Source organism: Cryptomeria japonica, chromosome 5, assembly GCF_030272615.1.
Source record: "Cryptomeria japonica chromosome 5, Sugi_1.0, whole genome shotgun sequence".
NCBI lineage: Eukaryota > Viridiplantae > Streptophyta > Pinopsida > Cupressales > Cupressaceae > Cryptomeria > Cryptomeria japonica.
Genome location: NC_081409.1, coordinates 247,691,563 through 247,702,088, shown reverse-complemented (window position 1 = coordinate 247,702,088; position 10,526 = coordinate 247,691,563).

The following is a 10,526-nucleotide window of genomic DNA, read 5'->3' as shown; positions in this document are numbered from 1 at the left end:
TGTTCACCCCATACATGCATAGAAAATTTAATAGAGGGAAAATGGAATTTGACCTACAAATTTGAAATTTGAATTTGAAACTATGAAATTTGAATTTGTGTTCAATCTTAGAGGGTGTTAAAATTGATAAAGTATGTCAATTTTTAGGATTTAAACATAAAAACATAGTCAATTCTGTCTCCTGAAATTTTGGGAAAAAAGTCGAGGACCGTGGCGAAAATGCACACGGTCCAAACAACTTTTTTCAAAATTTTCAGGGATGATAGGTATTATGATATTATTGCAGAATCCAAAAAAATAGTTGATTTGGAGATGCCTAGATTGTTCAAAATTGAAGTCAAAGGTCAAAAGTAGAAAGATCGTAAAAATTAGGGTTTTATGATTTAACCACTAAATTTTCAGAATAAAGAGACAAATTTTAATTGCGATTTTGAGATGAAAAACAGATCCAAAACAAACAATTAAAAATTTGCACTTCACAAGCTTAATTTGCTCAAAAATGAAAAATAAGGGTTTTTACGTAATTAACCTCTAAAATAGGAATATAGATCAAACTTGGAAATGAAAATTTGAAATCAAAATTACAATTAATTAGATCTAATAATGAGAAATGAAAATTAATGTGTAAGATAATAGGTTCACCAAAATGTAAAGTGGAAAATTGGACCCTAGTGACTCCCAACCTAGGAGAGAGAAAGGAAATCACTAGGATGATTTTCACTTGGAGGAACTTTACATTCAAAAGAGGGGCTTGCATCCACTAGATCCAAATCCAAGGGAAAAAAGGATGTGAATTCCAAGTGGATTGCAAGGGTTGAAGTGTGATTTACCCTCTTTTGTAAATGAGAAAATTGACTTGTTGACTATGTGGAAAGAGAGAGAAAATGAATGAAATGAGGAGCTACCGGTTCGGCATCGTACTGTAGCTTCATATCTAAGCTAACTAGACTAATACATATCTACCTTGCAAAGTTGGAGAAAATTCATCGAGACCGTGGCGGAAGTGTACATGGTTCTCCACAAAATCCAAAAAATGGAAAAAAAGTGTTCTTCCGTCAATGCAAATGAAGTCCAAACCTACAATTCCAGTTGTGCACTTGCAACCTACTTATAGAAAAGAGAGGGAGAAGGTTGTGGATAGGGGTTTGCCTTAGTCAAACCCCAGTTGAGGAATCAACCTTGAAAGAAAGTAATTGCAAATGCTTGAATGAAAACAATGGAAATGTATACCTTGTAGATCTGCAATTTGTTGATGATGATTGCTTTTCTTCTAGAATTTAATCACAAGTGTTGCATGAAATGGCATGTAACATGATAGAACCCTAACAAACATACATGCTTTCAAATGAATGTTGAAGTATTGGTCCAATGGATAAATGAAGAAGACACGTGAAGAAATGAAGATATGGTGAATGCTTGAAGACTTGAATGCTTGATGACGATAATGAAGACCTTCTACTTGAATTCCTTGTCTTTACAAATGAGAAGAAAAATTTCATTTTTATACATTCCTCAAGAGATTAATTCATCTCACCAAAGGTTGACATCGGGGAGATTTGGGATCCTAAAGTGCAGATAGGGCCGAGGGGACCTTTCTTGGGGCTATCCTAAGAGGGTGTGATAGTGGTGCCACGCCCCTGTCCAAGGGGGACACGGGCACCACGCCCCTGTCCTACCCTATCTTGGGGCTTTGATAGGGTCCTGAGGCTATCTCAGGGCTCAAACAGGGAGGGGTCAAGGGGTGAAAATGCAGAAAGATGTCTTGGCTAGGAAGGAGGATGTCATCACCAAGGTGAGGACCTCAAATATGGTTAAAATTGTAGGAGGTACAATTTTATGACACATAATTAATCAATTCCTTCCTTCTGAGAATATCCTTGTCCATCTTCATTCAATTTATTCCTAAAAACCCATTTAGTTCCAATAACATTCTTTTTATTAGGTCAAGGAACTAAAGTGTTGGCGTTATTGGCATTAAGTTGTCATTGATTTCAACTAGTCTGGCAAGGTCACTAGTAAGTAAGAAGTGGTGACTGATACAAGAAGAGCAAGATATATGATGACAATGCACATGTGAGTGAGAAGACGAAAGGAAGGCTACTGGTACACATGAATTGTGTCATCTATTGATAAAGAAGGCTTACCGGTAAGGCACAAACTAGGATGAAGGTTGGCTATTTGTTTGTGATGAAGAGGCATAATGTTAAAATAAGCACAACAACACCCAGTGAGCAGAACAAAGAGGATGGAATGAAGACATACCAAAAGGAAAGATCAATTATCAAGAGGATATGTTGCTAGTACAAAGGATGTCTATTGGTCATACCTATAAGGTGAACTAAACTAGTACTCAACCTTGGTCAACAATGAAGGTCAAACCAACATAGAAATCCAAGCAAAGGTGGATGTCGATAAACATGATAGTTGGATGTCAGGTGGTGATATTGCACAGGTCGGTGGAGTGTGGATCGATGTAACAAGTTAGCAAGCAAGTCAACTTTTATGAAGAACCCGCAAGTCAAGGAGGATGCTAGAGGATTGCGGCTCGAGGAAGGCAAGCTAACAAATGACTGAACTGATATTGCAAGAACATTTGATCTTTGTACCCATTTGTTGAAGGAAATGACAAAGCCATTAATGGTGTATGATAGAGAAAAGGAGAAAAGCATGGTGTAGACCTTCAGATTTAGAAAATGAACATTGGAATGCAAATCTTTGTTGGTGTTGATCGATGTCATGAAGATCATATCCCTAGAAAATCAGATCAAATCAAATCAGATTTGGATTGAGTTGGAAAGGCAAAACCTAATAGGATATTTTTTGAATGCAATTTTTGGTGGGAATCCAAGATTATAAATATTTGAGCTCGAGAAAAAAATGATTGATGTTTGATGTGAAGAAGTAGAGTGAAGAGGGTTTGAGCACAAAGAAGGATCATCTTTCTTAGAAATTATTCTAAGAAAGCTGTAGAGTGAGTTAGTAGGCAAACTGGTGAGAGGGTTTAACCAGTAGAGGCAAGATACTGGTAAACTATTGTAGGTATGATAGTTGAGCCAACAAGGTGTAATCACTTAAGAAGGCATCCAACTATGACTAAGTGTGGTATGAGGCTGAGAGAGAAGAATATAAGGTTGTTAACCAACATAAATCTATTTGATCAAGAGTTGTAGAACTCATTTGCACCCAGAAGCTATAAATGTATCAAAACTGTATTTCAATATACATCACCAAGTTGGGGCTTGGTGCAGGGGTTGGTTCTCCTTGGGTGTGTACCCTAAATCTTTGAAATTTATTGTTTCACTTGTGAGGCTTGATTGGAGTAGTATTCTCCAGCAACATTTCTCACCGAGGTTTTTCCCATATTGGGTTTTCCTCGTACATCAGGTGTTTTGGATTCCATTTTGTGTGTTTGTCTCTTTCGGTATTCAAATTTGTCTTACTGGTTTGAGTTTTTAGTGATTAGAATAATAACCAATTTTCAAAGGTGGTTTTAAAAATAAAAGAATTTAGGAACCATTGATTCACTCCCCCCTCTCAGTGGTACATTGTGTTCAATAAATAGTATCAGAGCCTAGGTTCCTCATTGACTAAACCTGGGGTAGATTCCGGTCTTAGAATACAATGGCAAGAAATGAGTCTTCCTCCTCAAAATCACCCATGTTTGATGGGATTAACTATGCCTTCTGGAGCAAAAGAATGGAGACCTATATTTCCTCCCTTGGTTTTTATGTGTGGATGTTTGTCAAAAATGGGTATACTATCCCTAGTGTTCCTCCCACAGATCCAGATACCAAGAAGGAGTTTGAGAATAATTCAAAGGCTAAACATGCTATCTTGAGTGGGTTGTTTGATAATGAGTTTGTCAAGGTCATGCATTGTGCATCCACCAAGGAGACTTGGGATAAAATGCAAAGGTTATTTGAAGGTGATGAAAAAGTCAAAGAGGCCAAGCTACAAACACTAAGGGGACAGGTTGAAGGCATCGGGATGAAGGATGAAGAAAAGATTGCAGACTACTTTCATATATTTGATGAAACTGTGAACACCATCAGAAGAATTGGAGAAGAAATTGCAAATGAGATTCTTGTAAAGAAGGTACTTAGATCTCTCACACATAATTATGATACTAAGGTGTCTTCCATAGAAGAAGATAAGGATCTGAAGACCTTCATAGTGGATGAGCTATTTGGCTCACTGACAACCTATGAAATGAGAAAAACCGGTGATACATCCTCAAGGAAAGAGGCAACATTCAATTCCACCAAGAAGGGTAAAGAAGAGGTTGATCATATAGGATCCAATAAAGACTCTAATGCAGAGGTATAAAACTTTGTCAGAAAGATCAAAAGAGGATCCGAAAAGTATAAAGGAAAGCTACCACTCAAATGTTTCAACTGTGGTAAAGTTGGACACTTTGCTGCCAAATGTCCTTATAATGAAACCAGTGGAGATGAGTCAAGAGGCTTTAGTAGATCTGCTAGTAAAGATAAAGAAAGAAATGTCTACTAGCAAGGAAGAAGAGGCTACCAAAAGAAGAACAACCTATATACTATTGAGGATGATGCCACAGATGAAGAAAGTGCATCAGAATATGACTACCATGAGAATGATAGAGTAGTTAATCTCTTTATGGAACTTGATGAACCGGTTGGTGAAGATAATGAAGAAGAAGACATTGAGGCTGTAGTGGATCTAGAAGGTGATTTTATAAGTGCTCTTGAGGAGCTAAGTAAAACAAGAAGAGAACTCAAGAAGTTCAATCTTGCTGCAGTATATGAAAAAGGTCTCTTGAAGCAATCCCTGGATGAGACCAATCAAGTTATATTTGACTTGAAACTTCAGTTGGAAGAAGCCAAGAGGATATGTGAAGTCACATCCTTAGATCTGATGAAGAAGAAAAAGGAGCATCGAGATCTGGAAGCAGAAATAGTGAAGCTCAAAAAAGAGGTTGAAGAAAGTAAGGAAGAAATAAAAGTGAGAAGCAAATATGAAGGAAGCATCGAAGCCTTAGACAAGATGTTGAGAAAACAAAAGCAATCCAAAGATACTGATGGATTAGGATTTGAAGAAGGTCAAATTTCAAACAACAAAGACACATCTGGTAAGGAGATATAATTCGCTTCTTCCAGTGAAGGTAAAGAGAAGAAGACATTCACAATAAGAAAGGATACCGGTAAGAAGACATATGCAAATGTTTTTAGAAATCGCCACACAAACCGATATACACAATCAATAAACTGGAGGCCACACTCAATGTACCAAAATGTAGATCTAAGGAGAAATGTAATAGTTGACCATGAGGGATTCACCAGAGTCAACAACATGAAAGGAAGACCCCCAGTGAGGCAGTCATTTGTAAGACCAAGGCATCCAAACCAGTATGTTTCAAACTTTCATGGTTATTTTTACTGGTGTAACGAATTTGGGCATAGAATAGATGACTATAGATTAACCAATAAGCCCACTACGAGTTATGAAAGTAAAAATCCTTTAAATGCACTCTAGGATATGAATATTGTATGTTATCAGTGAAATAGATTTGGTCATACGAGTTTTGAATGTAGGAAGAATAAACTGGTGTCCTACAATAATTTCAAAGATTCATCTTTAAATGAAAATGGGAAATGCTATAACTATCAAGAGTTTGGACATATAGAAAAGTTTTGTAAAAGTAGGAAGATCAAGGAGAAGAAGACAGATCTTGATCAAGAACCAGTAGTTGAACTGGAGCACAAAATAGCACTTGACAAGAAGGAAACCAAACCGGTATAGGTTGAGAAAGAAAAAGAAAAGGTGGAATCAAGTCTAATAGTGCAGATTGTTTTACATGCTGAAAGCAAAAACCTATGAGTTGTAGATAGTGGTTTTTCCAACCACATGACTGGTGATAAAAAGAAATTTATGAAGCTTGAAGATTGGAATGGTGGTTGAGTAAGATTTAGAGACAGCTCATCCATCAAAATAAAGGGAAAAGGTACTCTAAATATTGATGAAAAATTGAAGGCACATGATGTATATTATGTGGAGGGCCTAAAGCACAATCTGCTGAGTGTGAGTTAGATGTGTGATAAAGGTTATAAATTCACCTTTGACTCAACCAGTTGCTAGATAAAGAAAGAGAGTATCGATCAGGTTGTGGAAGAAGGAAAGAGAACAAATGGTAATGTTTACAATCTAAAGGAATGCTATGAGTCCCAATGCATGATGGGATAGGTTGATGAAAGCTAGCTATGGCACCAAAGATTAGGCCACATAAACTTTGATAACTTGGTTGTAGTAAGTAAAAAGGGGTGTGTAAGAAATATTCCACCCATCATCAAACTAGTAATCACATTTTGTGATGAATGTGTAAAAGGGAAGCAGACTAAGGTGAGCTTCAAGACAAAAGAGCACAACACCTTAAGACCACTTGAAATTGTACATACAAATCTGTGTGGTCCAACTAGGACAAGAGCTCTTGTCAGTGAAAGATATTTTATGCTCTTTATTGATGATTATTCAAGAATGACATGGGCCACTTTCCTACAAGATAAATCACAATAATTAGATAGATTCAAGATCTTTAAGAAGATGGTGGAGAAGGAAAGTGGGTGCAAGCTAAAATGTCTAAGATTAGACTGGGGTGGAGAGTTCACATTAAATAAGTTTGAAGATTATTGTGAAAAACATGGAATTAGAAGGCAATACTCAGCCCCTAGGACACCACAACAAAATGGTGTGGTAGAAAAGAAGAACAAGACAGTCAAGGAGATGGCCATAACCATGTTAAATGAGGCTAGTCTTCCAGACACATATTGGAAGGAAGTTGTTCATGTTGCTACATATACTTTGAACCGGGTTCAATTAAGAAGAAACAATAAAATGACACCTTATGAGTTGTGGTATGACTAGAAACCTTCAGTCAAATACTTCAAGGTATTTGGAAGTAAGTATTTTATCAAGAGAGATATGTATTGTCTCCAGGAGTGATGAAGGAATATTCCTTGGTTACTCATCTAACAACAAGGCGTACAAATTCTACAACAAAAGACAAGAAGAGTCATTGAGAGTGTGCATGTAAGAGTTGATGAGGATATGCACAAAGGAAGTCAATAATAGTTGAACTGGTATGATGATTCTGGTGATGAAGGTGAGGAAGCTTAGTTAGATAATGAACCAGAAGAAGCATCCAAAAAGGCTCCCAATTGGTGCAGTTGAATCACATGGAAGAGAAAGTTATAGGAAATAATAGTGATGGTGTGCAAACTAGAAGAAAACTTGCCTGAAATGATAAACAAGTCAAATTTTCCCTCATGACTGAAGTAGAACCTAAAACATTCAATGAGGCCAGAAAAAGACAGGAATGGATGGATGCCATGGAAGAAGAACTATAGTAGATTGAGAAGAACATGACTTGGGAATTAGTCCCTAGACCGGAAGACAAGAACATCATTGGCACTAAATGGGTCTACTAGAATAAGATGAATGAAGAAGGTAAAATTGTTAGGCATAAAGCTAGACTTGTGTGCAAAGGATACTCTCAAGTAGACAGCATTGAGTTTGAAGAAACATTTGCACCAGTAGCTCGATTAGAAGCAATTAGAATGTTTCTATCCTTTTTTGCCTACAAGGGTTATAAAGTATATTAGATGGATGTAAAATCTGCCTTCCTAAATGTAAATTTGGAAGAAGAAGTGTACATGGAACAACGAGAAGGATTTTTGCTACATGATGATGAAACCTTTGTGTGCTGATTGAAGAAGGCCCTATATGGTTTAAAGCAAGCTCCTAGAGTATGGCACTCAAGATTAGATCAATACCTGAAGGAGAAAGGATTCAAAAAGGAGAGTGCTAACAACAATTTATACATAAAGAAAGATGGAAACCACATGATCATTGTGGTTGTTTATGTAGATGACATTATTTTTGGAGGCAATAAGAACACATTTTGCAAAAAAATTGTTGATCAGATGCAGTCATAATTTGAGATGTCAATGCTTGGTGAGTTGACATACTTCCTTGGTTTGTAGATATTACAATAAGATAAGGGAATCTTTATCTCACAATCTAAGTATGCAAAGGATATGTTGAAGAAATTTCAAATGGAGGATTGCAAACTGGTAAGTAACCCCATGGTGACCAAAAGAAAATTATTCAAGAATGATGAATCACCGTTGGTGGATGAAATATTATATAGATCCATGATAGACAACCTATTGTATCTAACTGCTTCTAGACAGGGTACAGTACAGGAACTGTACATGGTGGCCATATTTCAAGCTGCACCAAAGCAGTCTCATATGAATGTCATAAGTGGAATCTTTAGGTACCTACAAGGAACACTCAGTTATGGATTGTGGTACCCTAAAAAATGGGAATTCATCTTGGAAGCATACACTGATGTTGATTGGTCAGGTTGCATTGATGACTGGAAGAGCACAAGTGGTGGTGCATTATTCCTAGGTGACCGGTTGGTCTCATGACATAATAAGAAGCATGATTCAATCTCCTTATCAACTGCTGAAGCAGAATATATTACTATTACTACATGCTAATCTCAGGTACTTTGGATGAAGCAAACCCTCAAAGACATACAAGTGGACATCACTGATCCTATTCTCATCCAGTGTGATAATTCGAGTGCCATCAACATATTAAAGAATCTGGTGATGCATTCTAGGACAAGGCATATAGCCATCAAGTATGATTTTCTCAGAGAGAATATTGAAGGACAGGAAGTAAAGATGGACTATGTTCCTACCAGAGAACAAGTAGCAGACTTTTTCACCAAACCATTGCCGGTAAGCACTTTTGAGTACTTAAGACACAAGTTGGGAGTTGTGTCACTTGCCTTATAAACTTGAAAAATGAAGGATTTATATGGTTTAGGGGGAGTTCATAGTAGCATCTATAACTCTTGAACCACATCTCAGTACTGGCTGCAATTACTGGTAGCAACCTAAGGGTGAGATAGGTATGGATCAAAGGGGGAGTGTACAATACCCTTTGTCATTGTGTCAAAGGGGGAGAAATATTTCGGTATGAAGTGTCTTGCAATAAGTTGACATCAATACCAAAGGGGGAGATTGTTGGCATTATTGGCACTGAGTTGTCATTGATGTCAATTGGTTTGGCAAGGTCACCGGTAAGTAAGAAGTGGTGACCGGTACAAGAAGAGAAAGACATATGATAACAATGCACATGTGAGTGAGCAGCCAGAAGGAAGGCTACTAATACACATGAATTGTGTCATCTACCGATAAAGCAGGCTTATTGGTAAGGCACAAACCAGGATGAAGGTTGGTTGTTTGTTTGTGATGAAGAGGTAGAATGTTAAAAGAATCACAACAACACCCAGTCAACAAAATAGAGAGGATGGAATGAATACATACCGGAAGGAAAGATGAATTATCAAGAGGATGTGTTGCCAGTATAGAGGATGTTTGTTGGTCATACCGGTAAAGTGAAATGAGCCAGTATTCAACCTTGGTCAACAAAGAAGGTCAAACCGACATAGAAATCCAAGCAAAGGTGGATGTCAACAAACATGACAACTAGATGCTAGGTGGTGAAATTTCACTGGTCGGTGGAGTGTGCATCAATGTAACAACAAGCATGTCAACTTTTATGAAGAACCCGCAAGTCATGGAGGATGCCAGAGGATTGCTGCTCGAGGAAGGAAAGCTGGAAAATGACTGAACTAATCCTGCAAGAATATTTGATCTTCGTACCCATTTGCTAAAGGAAATAGAAAAGCCATTAATGGCATATGACAAAGAAAAGTAGAAAAGCATGGTGTAGACCTCCAGATTTAGAAAATGCACATTGGAATGTGAAGCTTTGCTAGTGTTGATCGATCTCATGAAGATCATATCCCTGGAAAAGCAAATCATTTCAAATCAGATTTGGATCGAGTTGGAGAAGGCAAAACCTAACACAACATTGTTTGAATGCAATTTTTGGTGGGAATCCAAGATGGTAAATATGTGAGCTCAAGACAAAAATGATTGATGCTTGATGTGAAGAAGTAGAGTGAAGAGAGCTTGAGCACAAAGAAGGATCATCTTCCTTAGAAATTATTCTAAGAAAGTTGCAAAGTGAGTTAGCAGGCAAACCGGTGAGAGGATTTAACCGACGGAGACAGGGTACAAGTCAACTGTTGCAAGTCTGACAACTGAGCCAAGAAGTAAGGTGTGATCGGTTTAGAAGGCATCCAAGTGTGACTAAGTGTGGTGTGAGGCTAAGAGAGAAGAAGATAAGGTTGTTAACCAACAAAAATCTATTTGATCAAGAGTTGAATAATTCATTTGTAACCAGAAGCTATAACTGTATAAAAATTATATTTGAATATACATCACCAAGTTGGAGCTTGGTGCAGGGGTTGGTGCTCCTTGGGTTGGTGCCCTAAATCTTTGTAATTCATTGTTTTACTTGTGAGGCTGGATTGGAGCAATAGTCTCCAACAACATTTCTCACTAAGGTTTTTCCCATATTGGGTTTTCCTCGTACATCAGGTGCTGTGGATTGTATTTTGTGTGTTTGTCTCT